At 45.1% G+C, this 15,104-nt stretch overlaps 1 pseudogene; it reads right to left on the bottom strand.

Moving 5' to 3' along the window:
- Positions 1-6,851: 6,851 nt before the first annotated feature.
- LOC128938388 (E3 ubiquitin-protein ligase TRIM58-like) overlaps positions 6,852-15,104 on the bottom strand; it is a 43,734-nt pseudogene continuing 35,481 nt past the window's right edge.

Below are 15,104 nucleotides of genomic sequence, written 5' to 3'. Positions count from 1 at the left end.
AAAAGTTACTAGAAATCTGTCATACAACAGTTAAACATCAATGACCAACATGCAGGTAAACAACTGTTCCATGACTGAAATAGCAGCAACATGGATTTACTGGAGAGATTATAAAGGTGTGATAAGTATGATTTTAAGTAATTTAGTTTTGAGAATAGTTCATGGTAACTGGAAATATTATTGAAAATACTAGTAGTGGAGATTTTTCTTGTCTAAGTATAACTTTGTCAGGATTTTTCAAAGTGCAGCCTTACTCAGAAAAATGACAACAGCGTAGATTTTGGCAAACTGCCCTTCAAACTTGCACCTTTTTGAAATTGTCTATACAATAGATTTGAGCTTGGCTTATAAAGGTAATGGGACATAAATACTTGAAGGCTAAAACAACAAGAACCTACTTATATAGTATTGCTGTGAGTTTTGCACAAGTAACTCAAGTCAATGGGTGTGTAAGACACATATATAAGCTGCTGCAAAGTCAGGGTTTCAGATTATTCTTATGGAGTGAGCTACTGCTCATGGCAGTTGTGGTCCATCAGTGTTCTTAAACTGTTTTGATATCTAGTCCAATTTCAATTCATATGTGGCAAGGAAGAATAAGCACTCTTGAGTCACTAAATAGGTATATGGAACCAAAATGCCGTCACAAGTGTCTTTATGGCAAAAGATTCACAACAAATTACTTTAATAAAGATGTGGGGTAAAAAGCAAGCAAACTGGTAAAGCTGGCATAATTTGTCTGCCTTTGCAGTGGAGTTTCATGTACTAATTATAGCTAAGCCTCAAATAGTTGCTGCAGATAAAATTGAAGGTTTGCCTTCAATGTTAGCAAATGAATGCCTGATATATGACTTAGCTAATCGCTCCCAGTGCATCATGCAGTGTGCTGAGTCCGGGTTTGAAAATTAATTGCTGCTCCGTTAATACCTACCCTAAATATTTGCAAGGAGGGGTCCCCCAGATTTTTTAAGGGGACATCCAATCTTACGAATATAAGCCTTCTTGTCTACAAACTGAAATATTATCCAGTTGCAAATATTTTAGGTATATAAGTTTCTAATTTTTGTGGTAATTGCTAACACCATTATAACTTAGCAAAGAATCAGTGTTAATTTAGTGCAACCAGACCTTAAATCAAAATTCTTGAAAAGGGAGTATACATCCTACATGGCATGTTTTACCAATCATGCAATATACCAGCATTTTTGTTAAAGAATATTGGAATATGAATCCCAATATCACCAGTTAGATTGTGCCTGGGCCAGTCTGACCCTTGCTGCTAGGCCAAAGGCAGCAACTGTGGTGTAATCACCCCAGAGATACCTATAGCTTGCTGGAGATTGCAGCTAGGCATTGAACAAGTCCAGGCTTGTTAGGAACTCTGTTTACCTCAGGAGGAAGGCTTCAGGCGAATGGTGAGGAGGAAAAGGAGATGGATTCTGCTGGAGGGATATATATCCAGAGGTTTATTCCATGGTTACAGAGGTCTGAATGTGAGCAACAGGTCCAACAGAATCCCAAGCACATGGTCTGATTACCTTTTTAAGCTCCCGGGGCGGGGGGAGGGGAGGGGACAGGTGAGCCACCAACCAGGTGAGAGGGGCAGGGTCTCAGGGGAAGATGACACCCAGACAGGCCAATGACCTCTGGGCATAGGGGCATCTTTTGAACTTGACCAACCACACGACGACCTTCCTGGAATGTTAAGCCTGATTGACAGGACTCACTCAGCATGGGGGCAAGGGGGAAGGGAGAAGCGTATAGGCACACCTGGGAAGCGACCTGGAAGTCTAAAATGGGACATTACAGCACACCGCAACAAAAGAATTTAGATTTTGTCGTGTTACCAAAATGTAGGAAGAAACTACATTTACACAGGCAGCTTTGAATCTCTGTAGTAAACAATCCTGTTAAAAATCACAGCTCACTGAGAATACAAGGGTAATTTTAGCAAATGTATTTCAAAGCATCTTCTAGGCGTTCTGATAGTGATGTGCCATAGCTTCAGCATTTCATGCAGGCTATGATCCTGCCATGCAACGGATCTGACCAGGCATCAGGCAAGCGGCTCCTGGCAGGCATCAGGTGGAGGAGCCACATGGCGCAGGGACTTGAGAAGGGGTGGGGGAGCTCTGATGAGTTGATGTCACAATCCACTCGTACAAGTGGGGATCGTGATGGTTCAGTAACTGATCTCAGAGTGCAAAAACACAGAGAGGATTTCAGTATTAATCAAAACAAATGCACCTTTATTGAGTGCTTACAGCAAATGTGATAGAAGGATTTAGAATGGAGATAAAGGGTAGAGAGAGAGAGAAAGAGGGGAGGGGTATAGCTACCAGTGGAGAGACGAAATCCTCGTAGTCTAGCCAATAGATCCATCTTGTCACATCTGGGAGCATCTAAAAGTCTTAGTTAACTCAGGGGTCTATTATAGTCATCTGTTGAGGGAGGAGCAGGTAAAAGACGATGAAGAATAAGTGTATTGAAACCACCAAGGGGAGAGCAGGTAAAAGACAATGGAAGAATAAGGCCATTGGAAAATGAGTACAGACAGTTCAGCTCCAAAACATGTCAAAGCAATCTCAGCAGTGAGCGGGACCCATTGTTTTCAGGATTGGTTTCTATGGGATTGGTCCAGCAAACACACCTGCAGACATCTTGCACACCTGCAAACATTTGGCAGACATCTTGCTTCAGTCAGGCCAGTGACTTCAGACCATCTCTTACGTTTGAGGGGGCTTTCAAGCCCAGGGACCCAAAACCAGCCATGGGGCAAACTGTGGGCAGGGGGATTGATCTTTTTCCTTGGATCCGTTCTCAGGATCCATTCTCAGGATCCGGGCCTTGGATCTGTGCCCAAATTCGTTATCAGTATCTTTCTTAGCATTCCCTGTTGCAGCTGCTCACAGGAGTTTTAAATCAAGGTCTCTCTCATTTAGGAAAGAGTTAAAAGAGTTTTTTTAACCCGTAATAACAGTTGCTCTAATTTGGAGAAAGTGCTGCAATATTTGCAAGCTGCATCGACTTTATCAGAACACTATCCCACTCTTAGGATACTTACAGTTCCATGGTTCCTCATCCAGCAAACATCACAGACCTAATCAGCTGTACCAGGATCTTGCTTTGTGTCAGATTGTATCTGGCAAAGAAAGTCCCCCGTTGTTGTTGCAGGGTCTGACCTCTGCTCTCTGCTCACAGTCTGAAGGTTGTAAAGGTCTGCCTTGCCGAGTCGCAGTCATCCTCCTCACTGTAATCTTATCTCTTGTCGTTCATAGGCAGAGGAGGATAGAACAGGTTTGTCAAAACGGGATGTTAAACAGAGGGTCTCTCATGAGCCAGGTGGTGGTGGCAGCAGCAGTAGCTGCTGCTTCTCCATTGGCTTTTGATTGCAGCAATAAGTCCCGAACCAAGCACTACATCGTTAGCAATCTTGTGGCTATTTCTCCCTTTGTAGCTGTCTCCCATAAGCTTGCCCCACTTCCTCCCACGTTTTGACAAAAAAAGCAGTCGGTACAACTACTCTCACCCCATTTCTTTTGCACCACAGTAATAAGTTCATAAGGACTTATTTTTATCCATTGTTTGCCCTACATGAATGTCCATATATTCACTGTAGCTTTGTCTTTGGTCGAGCCTTGAACCCCCATTATCCCCAGCAGCTCACCTTGAGCATTTGCAGCTCTTCTCCTGGCTGCATTACCTCTCTCAATTCTCTGGCTGCCTTACCTCTCGCGACTCTCTTGGCCAGATACCTGCTACTGACCCCTTTCTCCACCACTATCCTCGCGGTCAGCTATTGCTGCATCACATTGGGGTTCCCAGATGTCACAGTAGAGACTGACAAGCCTTCATGCAGCAATAGCTCATCTTCATTCTTCACAGCTCATATTTCTGTAGTTTTCTAAAAGTATCATGTTTAATTCTAATTGGTTAGCAACTTGTTCCTCCCCAGTTCATTGGTTAGTAGTTGCTAGAATATGCTCGCCAAAAACTTACTTCCCTAAAGATGTTTACATTCCTTTTTCACATGGGTACAAGGATGGTTCTCATGGTTATGAATTTCTTTCTCACAGTTACTTTCAGGTGAGCTGTTAGCCATACTTAGCTGAAGTAGCAGGCCTGAGCCATGATTTTACAAGGGTAACAAGGCTCTTATTTTATAATGTTTTACCTGTATGCAACAGCATTGCAGCTAATTAGTGCTAAATCTGGTAGACAATTTTTGGATGATGAGCATACTTGTCTATAAAGAACAAAATGAGACCAACAGCTTAGTTTGCAGACTAGAACAAGCAGCCATCTGTCACCTTGGTTTTTTAAGGTTTTCTAAACATTCTGATGTTGACATTCTTGTAGTAAACTTTCTCACACACTTTCTGTAAATAACTCATTGTTTTGCATTCCTTTATGGAGGAAGAGAACGTTAATAGACTGTTAGTTTGACCAGTGTCATTGGAGAGGTGGCACTGTCACCCTCCAATCCGCTGTCACTTTTCGAAAACTGTAAATGTTAGAGTCAGAAAATGAACTTCCCTTTTTTCTTCACCTTGAGAACAGCGATGTGAGCTTGTGTTCTTTCGTGTCCTATAGTGACAGCCATCAGGAGATTATTTTCTGTTCATGAGCTGGAAACTGTGTCAGAGAACTAAAAATATTTGGAGTCCACCATACCTTGCCTTACCTCTGGAGCCAGTTTTGAATTACCTGCCCTACCTTGGTGTGTCTAACCCAGCAACAAACTCACACTTTGAAAATCAGAAAAATTGCAGATCCATGCCTGTAGCAACATTCCAGCTTTACAGTGGGTTTTGTGCTCTCTCTCTCCAGGAGATAGATCTTTTATATAAATTAATTAGGTACAGTAGAAGTGCTGCTAGTTGAATATTAAAGTATCTGCTTTTGCTGCCTATTTGTACTGAGGAGCATGTTGAAATGCTGGATTGCTGCAGATTTTATGCCAGCCATGTACAAAAACAATTACCTGCAAATGATGTTGACATTCTGCCCCCTTGCACTGGAGCCATGCATCAGATCTCTTACCTCTGCCATATATCACTTGATTCTGAATTGTTCTGCTGGGTCATTAAACCTGTTTATTTTAAGTTTTTAGAAGATTGTTACATTTTTAACCCTCTTTCATACTCTTCAAATTACTCTAGCATTTAACTCACAGCTAAACAGCAGAATAGATTAATTTACCACCTGAGAATAAAAAACAAAGTTGAGGAAAATGGATTTATTTTTACAAAATATAACCTTGCAAAACTTTTTAGGGTAGACAACATGTTTCCACTTTGTGCTTGCCTGCTGCAAAGAAGTTCTGGTCTGGTGCTGGATTTGTAGATATCCCCTTAAATACACAGTAAAATTATACAGGGGAAAGGAATACAAGGGAGAAGCTAAAAATGGATTTTTGTCTCTGTGCATGCAAACAAGATAAGCCTCAGGAAAAACAGAAGAGGAGGAAATCCAGCCATGGGACCACTCCTTGAACAGGCTCCTTTCCCCAGCTGAGCTCTCCCACCCCTTCCTGGAATTATCCATGACTCCTGCCCTATCACATGTGTCACCATGAAAAATCAAATTTTTCTTGAACAGTGGAGAAATCTGGAGACAGCCCTTGTTTATATATGTGTGCCTTGGACTACTTTTAGGTTTTTTTTTTTAAATTCCAAGTTTTGTGCCATCACTGAAACTGAGATCCAGGGACATCACAGTGGTGTGCTTAGCGGAACAGATCGTTCAATCTTCCCCCCTTTCCCAGCAGCAGCACATGAGGTTATTAAAGATTTACTATTTCTAGCTCTAGTCCCAGGTTACAATTAACATTCTGCACCATAGGAGCTTTTCAAAAGCTGTAAATTTTATCTGGTGCACAGAAACCTACTCCTTGCTTTATCTCACTTGGCTTAGTTATATTAAAAAGGAAAAAGTGAGGTTGGAAAGTAATTATGTGGTGGGGGGTGGCAAGGGGGTGGGGCGTGGAATAGAATTTATCATGCTGAAAAGGATTTAGCCCTGCAAATGAGTTCTTTGGGTCCTGAGAACGGTTTCAAATATTTTAGGTAGTCTCTCCAGATATTCTCTATAAAGAAGAGGTGAGGCATCTCACCCATGCCTCAAGATCAATTGGAAGAGAAAGGTACTTTTACCATTACCAGGCCATGAAAAACTTTCTTTTTATCCCAGATTCACCCCAACACTGGCTGCTCCTTTTGCAGTTTCAGATGGTTTTCCAAATAAAAGAATACATCCTCATAAGGCAATTAATTCAATTTCCCTCTCTCCTTCCCTAAACTAAGGTACTATTCTCTGGCCTCTTAGTCTGGTAGTTTAACTGGGATACTGGCCACTACTGATGACAATATTGGATTAGTCTAGGTTTACTTGGTGGGTCTCTTCCAATGTGTTTCTAGTTTTTCAATATACATTTCAATGGAGAATTGAAATCTCCCACTTTGGTTTTAGAAGAAACCAGCCCCATTTTCAATAATTACAAATATACAAGCTATTATCTCTGAAAATTATAATGGTATTTCCAGGTTTGTAACAGAAGGGGGAGTGGGGAAGAGAAGGAAGACTGCTACACCGGCAATCACTAAAACTGACACAAGAGGGTGCATTAAGTCCACAAGTGCTTTTTTCATACTATCACAAAAGAAAATTTATTTCCCTTGACAAAATAAAATTTCCCTCAAAAAACTTTTCATTCTGATGCATGATTTAGAAAGCTGACCGCTATGGCAGATTTGTCCTCTAATTCAATACTTTTGTTCAGAAGACACAAATCAGCAACCTGATTACAATGTGATTCAATCACAGTATTGACCTTTGAAATGCAGAGTAAACTAATCATCATCATCATCATAAAACTGCAGTATTGCTAGTGGTTCAGTGTCAGGCTCAGCAGCAGCAAGGCCTGTAGAGAAGAAGGGAAGGAATTTGCCTTCCTGTCTGCTGCCATCAGCAATGCTCAAAGTGTACAAAGCTACTGCCTTAAATACATCATAAAAAGAAACCTTCTTGGCTGGGATGTCCAAGAAGATCCCAATCTTTGACAAATAGCCAGTCACAGTCAGAGAGGTCCAAGGATTCGTGCAGGCCAAATAATCTTGCCCGTCTACACATGCGATAACCCAGAAGCCATTCTCAGGACACAGAGTCAAAGTCCCTTTGCGAGCCACAGATTCAGAGGCAATACCCAAGGCCCAGTTTCTTCTTGTCCCAACATTTACTTCCCAATAGTGTTTCCCAGAAGTGTATCCTTCCTTTGCCAACACAAACAGATGGGAATCAAATCTCTTCTGATTTCTGAGCATGAATCTGATGACACCAGTATCTTTCACTGTCCTCCCATCTGCAGAGATTTCCAATCTGGGATGAGCTGTGTCAGCATCCAGGATGACATCTCCTGCAATGGTCAAGTCAGGCCATGAGGAGCAGAAAACACAAGCTCTGCTTTGCTGAACCTTTCCCTTCTCTGCCATCATCCCCCTCTCATTTGTCCTTCCCCCTCTCCATGCTCAGGTGCACTCAGCAGGCTCTTGTCTTAGGATATCTCAAGCTTCTCCCTCTCCTCCTGCCATGTCCGTTTCTGCCAGAGAGAGTGGCAGCCAGCATATACCAAATGCCAGACACTCTTCCAGTGCTCCTGAGACTACAGCAGGCAGCTGCTAGGATGAGGCTGTGCTGCTCAACCTTCTCTGCCTCCATCTCTGCATTGCTGGCAGGGGGTAGCCTGAGAGAAAGGATCAGGAGTTGGCAGCAGATGGAATTAGGTTTGCTTGCCAGCAGCTGTAATTAGGTTTGGATTAACTCCTTGCCAAAGTCTGAAGGGGATTTTCAAGCTTTAAGCACGTTTTTCCTCAATAACAGGAGACCACCAGTGCATGATACTGCTTGCACATGGATTAGAGTGGAAGAGAAGCCTGCAGTGCCACAAGGATAGGGGAATGTTTCTTGCCTCAGCTTTCTACATGCATCAGGGGATGGGAGGAACCCTGGTAGGACTCAAGCAAGGTGCAGTGCCACAAACTGAGGTCCTCTAGCTCAATTCTGATTGAAAGGAGAAGGAGCTGCTCCTGCTGTGGAGCAAGATCAGCTTCAGACACTTTTCCTGAGAGGCCCAAGAGCCAAATCAGGAGTGGAAGATGGAGCTGCAGTGGCCACTGCAAGCCAGCTGTGCCTGCTCCCCACAGTGGAGAGGGCTCCTGAGGAACACAGGCAGGGCCTTGGGCAGCACATAACAGCAAAAAGTCAGCCAACCACCCTTCCCTGAGTGTGTTCTTCCCCAAACAGCTATCTGAGGGGGTTGGATGTGTTTTCTAGAGCTGCACTCAGGCTCTTGAGTACTCACTTCCTCATCTCACTTATGCTTACGTTTGTAGGACTGTAGGACTGGAAGATCTGTGGGAAAGGAGAAAAGCAGGAAATAAGTGCTTGCTCTGGCAATGAAGCAAAATTGGCCAACTCTCCCCCCTTGGTGACAATGAGGCCACTCTCATGCTCCCCTACTCTGACACTGACAGTATGGTCAGATGCAAGGCTCGTAGTGTTGCTGGGGCGCTGACAACACAGTCAAACAGAACGGGATTGAGGATATCTCTTAACATGACACCCAGCTCGCTCTCCTTCATCACACTGATGCCACGCCCATGCTCTCCTACTCCCCCACCACACACACGCACCCTTCTCTTAACCAGTTCTACTCTCATTTCATCAAAGACTCCCAGAGAAAACATCAGGGTGTGTGATAATTTTGTTTTCCAGACATGGGGCATATGGCTCCAGCTTGCTTCCTCTGAGGACCGAGGAGGACTAAAATGTGCTGTGAGATGAACTCAGCCTCCCTTTCCTTTTCAAATGGGAAAGAGAGGCCAGAGGAATGGCCAGACCCTAAACTAAAGGCTTTCACAGAGAAAGGCTTGCCAGGAAGCAAAGGTGACTTTCACTGCACCAGTTACTCCTGGAGACCCTGTCAAAGTGATCGAGCACTGCTGGGCCAGGGGGAAGAGGAGCAGGCCTTGCCCAAGGCCTGAGCCCCTACATTTCATCTGGGACTCTCACACTCGTAGTGGTCCTTCCTTCCCTGAAGTCTCCAACTCCCAGTGTTCTGGGGCACATGGGCTCTGGAAAAAGGAGAACAAAGACCCTCCCAGCTCAGTAGAACTGGTTTGGATGGATTGACTGCTGGAGTGCTAGGGAAGGAGCACAGGTCCTGTGAGCACTCCCAAAGGCTTGAGAAAGGCCTGATGGGCAGGATGGAGGGTTGGGATCAGCCCCCTCCATCTCTCCAAACAGCAGTTATGGGCTGTGGGAGACAACAATATTTGTTAAGGGGAAGAGAAGTGGGGAAAGCAAGAAGACAATACTAAGGCATGGAGGTGGGCCCCTTTACCACATATTGGGTCATAGAGAGCCTACACTACACATTCCTTTCATAGACAAGGTAATGAAGAGGAACTTTGACCACCTGCTGCCATCATCTCAGTGTTCAGGTGTCTTCACAGGTGGGGACACAAGAGCTACTTGCCAAGAAAATCTGTCCCTCTCCATCCACTTTGAGAAGCTGTGTACAAGAAGCTCACAGGACAATTTGCCTGTAAAGCAGCTTTTGCCTTCAGAGAGATGAAGTTCTGCTGGAAAAGGCCTTGCTCACCTAAGTCATATTTTGTGGACCCCAGTGAGGTCTGCAAAGTTTTTTCCAGAGTTTGTATTTCTTGGGAGAGCTGCTGGATGTCCATCAGCCTCATGGATTCCAAGACCCTTGAGGTATTTTCCTTCACTTGCCTTCCTGTAAGAGAAGACTGGTGTCAGTGGAAATGTGGTTTTGCCTCACCTGAGATGAGTACGGTATCACAAGTTACAAGGGATGGTTCTTCTTAAAAAGGACTAAAAAGACACTGTGCTTTTACTCCCTCCAAATGTGATGGAGAGAAAACAAACGTTTACTGACTCCCAGCACCATTTCACCATCAAAGATGTTCCACTGTCATGGGACAAAAGAGCTGCTCACAAGGAAGTTCTGCCCCATGCACCTACTTGGAGGAGGCAAAGAACTAGATCACAGGACATTTGTAGAGCAGCTTTTGCCTTTTGAGATATGAAGGCCTGCAGGGGAATGGCCTAGCTTACCTAGTTCATTCTTCATGTCTGCTCTTATCATCTGCAGGTCACACTGTGTGGACCCCTTCATGTTCTGGAATGCTTCCTGCAGAGTTTGCATTTGCTGGGAGAGCTGTAGAAGGTCCTTCTTCCACATGGATTCCATAGTCCTTGTATTTGCCTCTACTGTCCTTCCTGTGAAGAAAGAAGCATCTCACTGGAACAGTCTCATTGCTGTCTTGAGGGGGAGACTGGCAACCTGCAATCACAATGCCTTGAAGCTCTGATTTAAACTCCCTGGCAGAGCACCTTCCCTTAGGACTCTCCCATTCCCTGTGGTCCTCCCTAAAGGCTTGACCAAGGCCTGCTGGGCAGCACTGAAGGCAGCACTGGCCTCAGTCCATCTCTCCAGACAGCATCTGTGTGCCCTGGGAAACAACACTCTTTTTCACGAGGAAGATGTGGTGGGACATCCCCTACCTGTCCCTCAGAACCCATTGTGGTCCCAGGAACGTTCACTGTACCTCAGCCTTGGTCAGTGGTTCCCAAGATTGGATATGGACCCTGTGCCTGCCCAGGGCAACGTCCCTGGACATTTGGCAGAGAGTGCTGGGTGCTGCCAGTGCCCTCTCCTGCCCGCACCTCATGCACTGGCCATGGCGATGCCCCCTAGCCAAGCAGGTGAGCATAGGGTTGGGCTAGTTGTGGGTTCTTCAACTTGGAGGTGTTTCAGTGTCACAGAGCAGAAAACTGGTTTGCCATGTAACGACTCTCCTTCTTCAACCACTTTGAGGAGGTGAGTCCTGAGAATAAGTTCACAGGACTGTTTGCCTGTAGAACAGCTTTTTTCTTTAGAGAGATGAAAGCTTGCTGGGGAATAGCCTTAGTTTACCTAGGTCATGCTCCAAGTCTGTTCTGATCCTCTGAAGGTCACACTGTATGGCCTCATATCTCTTCTGGAAATTTTCCTGCAGAGTTTGAATTTGTTGGGAGGCTTCATGGTGGTCTTTCTCCAGCCTGGCTTCTAAGGTGCTTGTTTTTGCCTCCATTGTCCCTCCTGAGAAGAAAGAACATTTTCATTCGGACAAAGGTTTCATGGTTCATGGTTTTCTTGAGGGAGAGACCATTGGTCGGTAATGACAATGCCCAAAAGCTCGTCATCACAGCTCGTCATATAAAATCCCTGTCAGAGCATCTCTTAGGGCTCTCTTAGGTATCTCCCACTCCCTGTGGGTCTTCCTAATGGCTTGACCAAGGCCCCCTGGGAAGGATGGAGGGTAGGAATGATCCCACTCTATCTCTCCAGAGAGTACTCTGGGGAGATAATATTCTTTGTTATGAGGATTGCGTGGTGTCACAGAGCACAAAAACTGTTTCCTGTGTAAGAGCTGTCTTTCCCCATCCCCCTTGAGGAGATGTGGCGGACAAGTTCCAGGACAGTTTGCTTGTAGGGCAGCCTTTGCCTTTAGAGGTATGAATGCCTGTCATGGAAATGCTTCTGCTCACCTAGTTTGTTCTCCAGGTCTCTTCTGATCATTTGAAGGTCACGCTGTATAGCAACCTTCATGTTCTGGAAAGTTTGCTTCAGAGTTTGAATTTGCTGGGAGAGATGCAGGAGGTCCTTCTGCCACATGAATGCTATATTCCCTGTGACATTTGCCTCCACTGTCCTTCCTGTGAAAAAAGACTGGTGTCACTGGGACAATGATTTTTCTCCCTTGAGGTGAGGTCGTGTCCCACTAATGACACAAAACTTTCCTCTTAAAAAGGAACAAGGAGATGTTCTTTCACTCCCTTTTACAACAAGTGAGAGAAGAGAGACCTTGACCATCTCCAGTTGCCACCTCAGCAACAAAGGTGTTCCAGATGACTGGGATATAAGAGCTGCTCCCAAGGAAGTTCTGCCCTTTCTGACAAAAGGTAAATGATAAACTCACAGGTCAGTTTACCTGTAGAGCCAGATTGACCTTCAGGGAGATGAAGTCCTGCTGGGGAATGGCCCTGCTCACCTAGTTCATCCTTCAGGTCTGTTCTCATAATCTGAAGGTCTCACTGTGTGTACAGCTGGGTGTTTTGAAAAGCTTTCTGCAGAGTTTGAACTTGTTGGGACACTTCATGGACGTCCTTCTTCCACATGGATTCCAAAGCGTTTGTAGTATTTGCCTCTACTCTCAATCCTATAAAGAAAAAGAACAGTGTCATTGGGACACTCTCATTACCTTCTTGAGGGAGAGAGCAGTGTCCTTATTTAAATTCACTGTCAGAGAGTCTCTTCAGGTTTTCCCTTTGAGTATTCTTGATAAAAAAAGCTGTTCCCCACATAGGGATTGTACTTCTCCATCTGCTTTGAGAAGCTGCCGTGGACAATCACCCAGGACAGTTTGCCTGTAGAGCAGCTTTTGCCTCCAGGGAAAAGGCAGCCTGCTGGGGGAATGGCCCTGCTCACCTAATATATTCTCCAGGTCTGTTTTGAGGAGCTGAATATCACACCGTGTGGACTCCTGCTCATTCTGGAAAGCTTCCTGCAGAGTCTGAATTTTTTGGTAGAGGTGCTGGTGGTTCTTCAGCCAAACAGTTTCCAGGGACTCCACTCTCCTTCCTGTGAAAAAAGACTGGTGTCACAGAGATAATGATTTTTCCTCCCCTGAGGCGAGGACTTTTTCCACTAGTGACATAGGCCTTTCCTCCTAGAAAAGACCAAGGAGACGCTGCTCTTTCACCACCTTCAAGGACAGGGGAGAGAAAAGGGACCTTGATGACCTCCAGTTGCCATATCAGCAATCAAAGATGTTCCACTGGCATGGAACATAAGAGCTGCTCCCAAGGAAATTCTGCACAAGGCACACACTCCAAGGACTAACTCACAAGTCATTTTGATTGTGGAGCATTGTTTGCTTCCAAAAAGATAAAGGCCTGATGAGGAATGGCCCTGCTTATCTAGTTTTATTTTTTCCTTTTTCTTTCTTTATGCAGGGAGGGCACAAGAAATTCAATTCAGTTTCCTCATGTCCTGCCTATTTCTAATTTATACTCTCCAGACTTTTCTTTCTTCAGACAATCCTTTCTAATTCAGAGGCCTTGGAAAATAACTCAGCCCTGAAAAACAAAGATGGGGACTTCACATTCTGATGGACCTGTAGGCACCCTTACTGATCTCTTCCTTGGCTTTCAAATCCTCTTCCACCAAGAGTTTGCTTTGGGAAGGAGCCTTGGCCTCTCTTCTGGACCTGCATTCTTCCTTGTTACATGGAAACTTTTTTCCACTACAGTTTTTACCTGTTGAAAGGGGTCTCAGCATCACTGTGAGCCCTTCTAAACATGAGCTTGAAGCTGCTGTGCTGCTGGTGAGGAATATTGAAAGGACCCCCATTGCCTCCTCACACCCCAATGGTCTGGCCACAGGGAAGAACCCAGGCTATGCTGCTTGCCAAGTGAGCAAAGAACATTCCTCTGCCAGCATCCCAGCTGGAAAGAATGGGAATGGGAGAAAAGATGGCCTTAGATCCCAGGGAGGATGGGATCCGGAAGAGTCCAGGATGTCCTGGTCAGTGCTGGGAAAAGCCCACTTTTGGGGCAGCTCTGCATCTTGGGAACTTGGAGTCCCGAACATCTGCATGGGGATGGGAAATATAACAAAGGACTTGTTGGAGGACTGTGTAAGTGGGAATTTCCAGAGGGGCGAGATGTATGATTGCACTGCGCTAGACCCTCATGCACCTTCTTCTTGCTTGGCAGAGGTTTTTTTCCAAGAACTGTGGGTATGTGCTGGCACTAATCCATCAGAGAATGCTGATGGAAAGGCTTCTCTTTGTGTCACATAGGACCTCCCCTTGGTCATCTGTTGATAGTCCAACAAGAGAATGAGTCTCATAGAAATGCAGAATTGCAAAGTCAACTCACCAGACAATGGTTTGGGTTTTAAGACACCTTATAGACCTCTCTTTCCAATCCACCATCATCTCTTTCCAGCCTTCCACTAGACCACATTGCTCTAAGCCCTATCCAACCCAGCCTTGAACCCTTCCAGGGATGAGATATCCTTAGCTCCTACAGCAATCTGTGCCAGGGCCTCACCACCCTCACAGGGAAGATTTTCTTCCTATTATCTGATTTAAATCTACCCTCCTACAGCTTAAAATCAATTCTACCTTGTCCTAGTAATCTGTGCCCTTGTAAGAAGTCCCTCTCCAGCCTTCTTGTAAGCTACTGGAAAGATGTCAGAGACTGGGTAAGTTTAGTGTCTCAAGTCAATGCTTTTCTGTGTGTCTGTATGTGTGTATGTGTGTCTTTGCATCTCTGCGTCTGTCTCTGTGTGTGCATGCCTGTTTGTCTGTGTCTGTATGTCTCTGTGCATTTGTGCCATCTCTCTGTCTGTATGTCTGTGTCCCTGTGTGTGTCTGTCTGTGTGTGTCTATGTGTCTGTCTGTGTCTGTTCATGTCTGTATGTGTCTGTCTGTGTTTGTGTGTCTGGTTGTCTCTGTGTCCGTGTGTGTGTCTGTGTCTGTGTCTGTGCATGTGTCTGTGTGTCTGTGTGTGTCTCTGTGTCCATGTGTGTATCTCTCTGTCTGTATGTGTCTGTGTGTCTTTGTGTCTGTCTGTATCTGTTTGTGTGTGTCTTTCTGTGTGTGTGTCTGTGTGTATCTGTTTGTGTGTATCTAAGTTTGTGTCTGTGTGTCTGTGTCTCTGCATTTCTGTGTCTGTGTTTGTGTATCTATTTGTGTGCGTCTGTGTATGTGAATGTGTGTGTCCATGTGTGTGTGCGTGTGTGTGTGTGTGTTTGGAGGCAGGTCAGGCCTTTCTTTCAGGTAAGACAGCGCCCTGCCCCCAGACCCCTCAGATTGACTGAGCTGTCAATCAGTCAAACAGCAGGGGGAATTTCCTGCTCAGCCTCTGATTGGCTGAAGTTCCAGAAATCCCGTCTAGGAGGTGGGCCCACAAAGTGCCAAGGGATTAAAAGGGATGACCATCCAGTACCAAACTGTCTGCCCTTGGTGGCT

Source organism: Melozone crissalis, unplaced genomic scaffold (assembly GCF_028551555.1).
Source record: "Melozone crissalis strain CALT ecotype California unplaced genomic scaffold, PUWL_Pcris_2 ptg000026l_1, whole genome shotgun sequence".
NCBI classification, from domain to species: domain Eukaryota; kingdom Metazoa; phylum Chordata; class Aves; order Passeriformes; family Passerellidae; genus Melozone; species Melozone crissalis.
The sequence above is the reverse complement of the archived record's forward strand: the minus strand, read 5'-3'. Positions and strand labels throughout refer to the sequence as shown.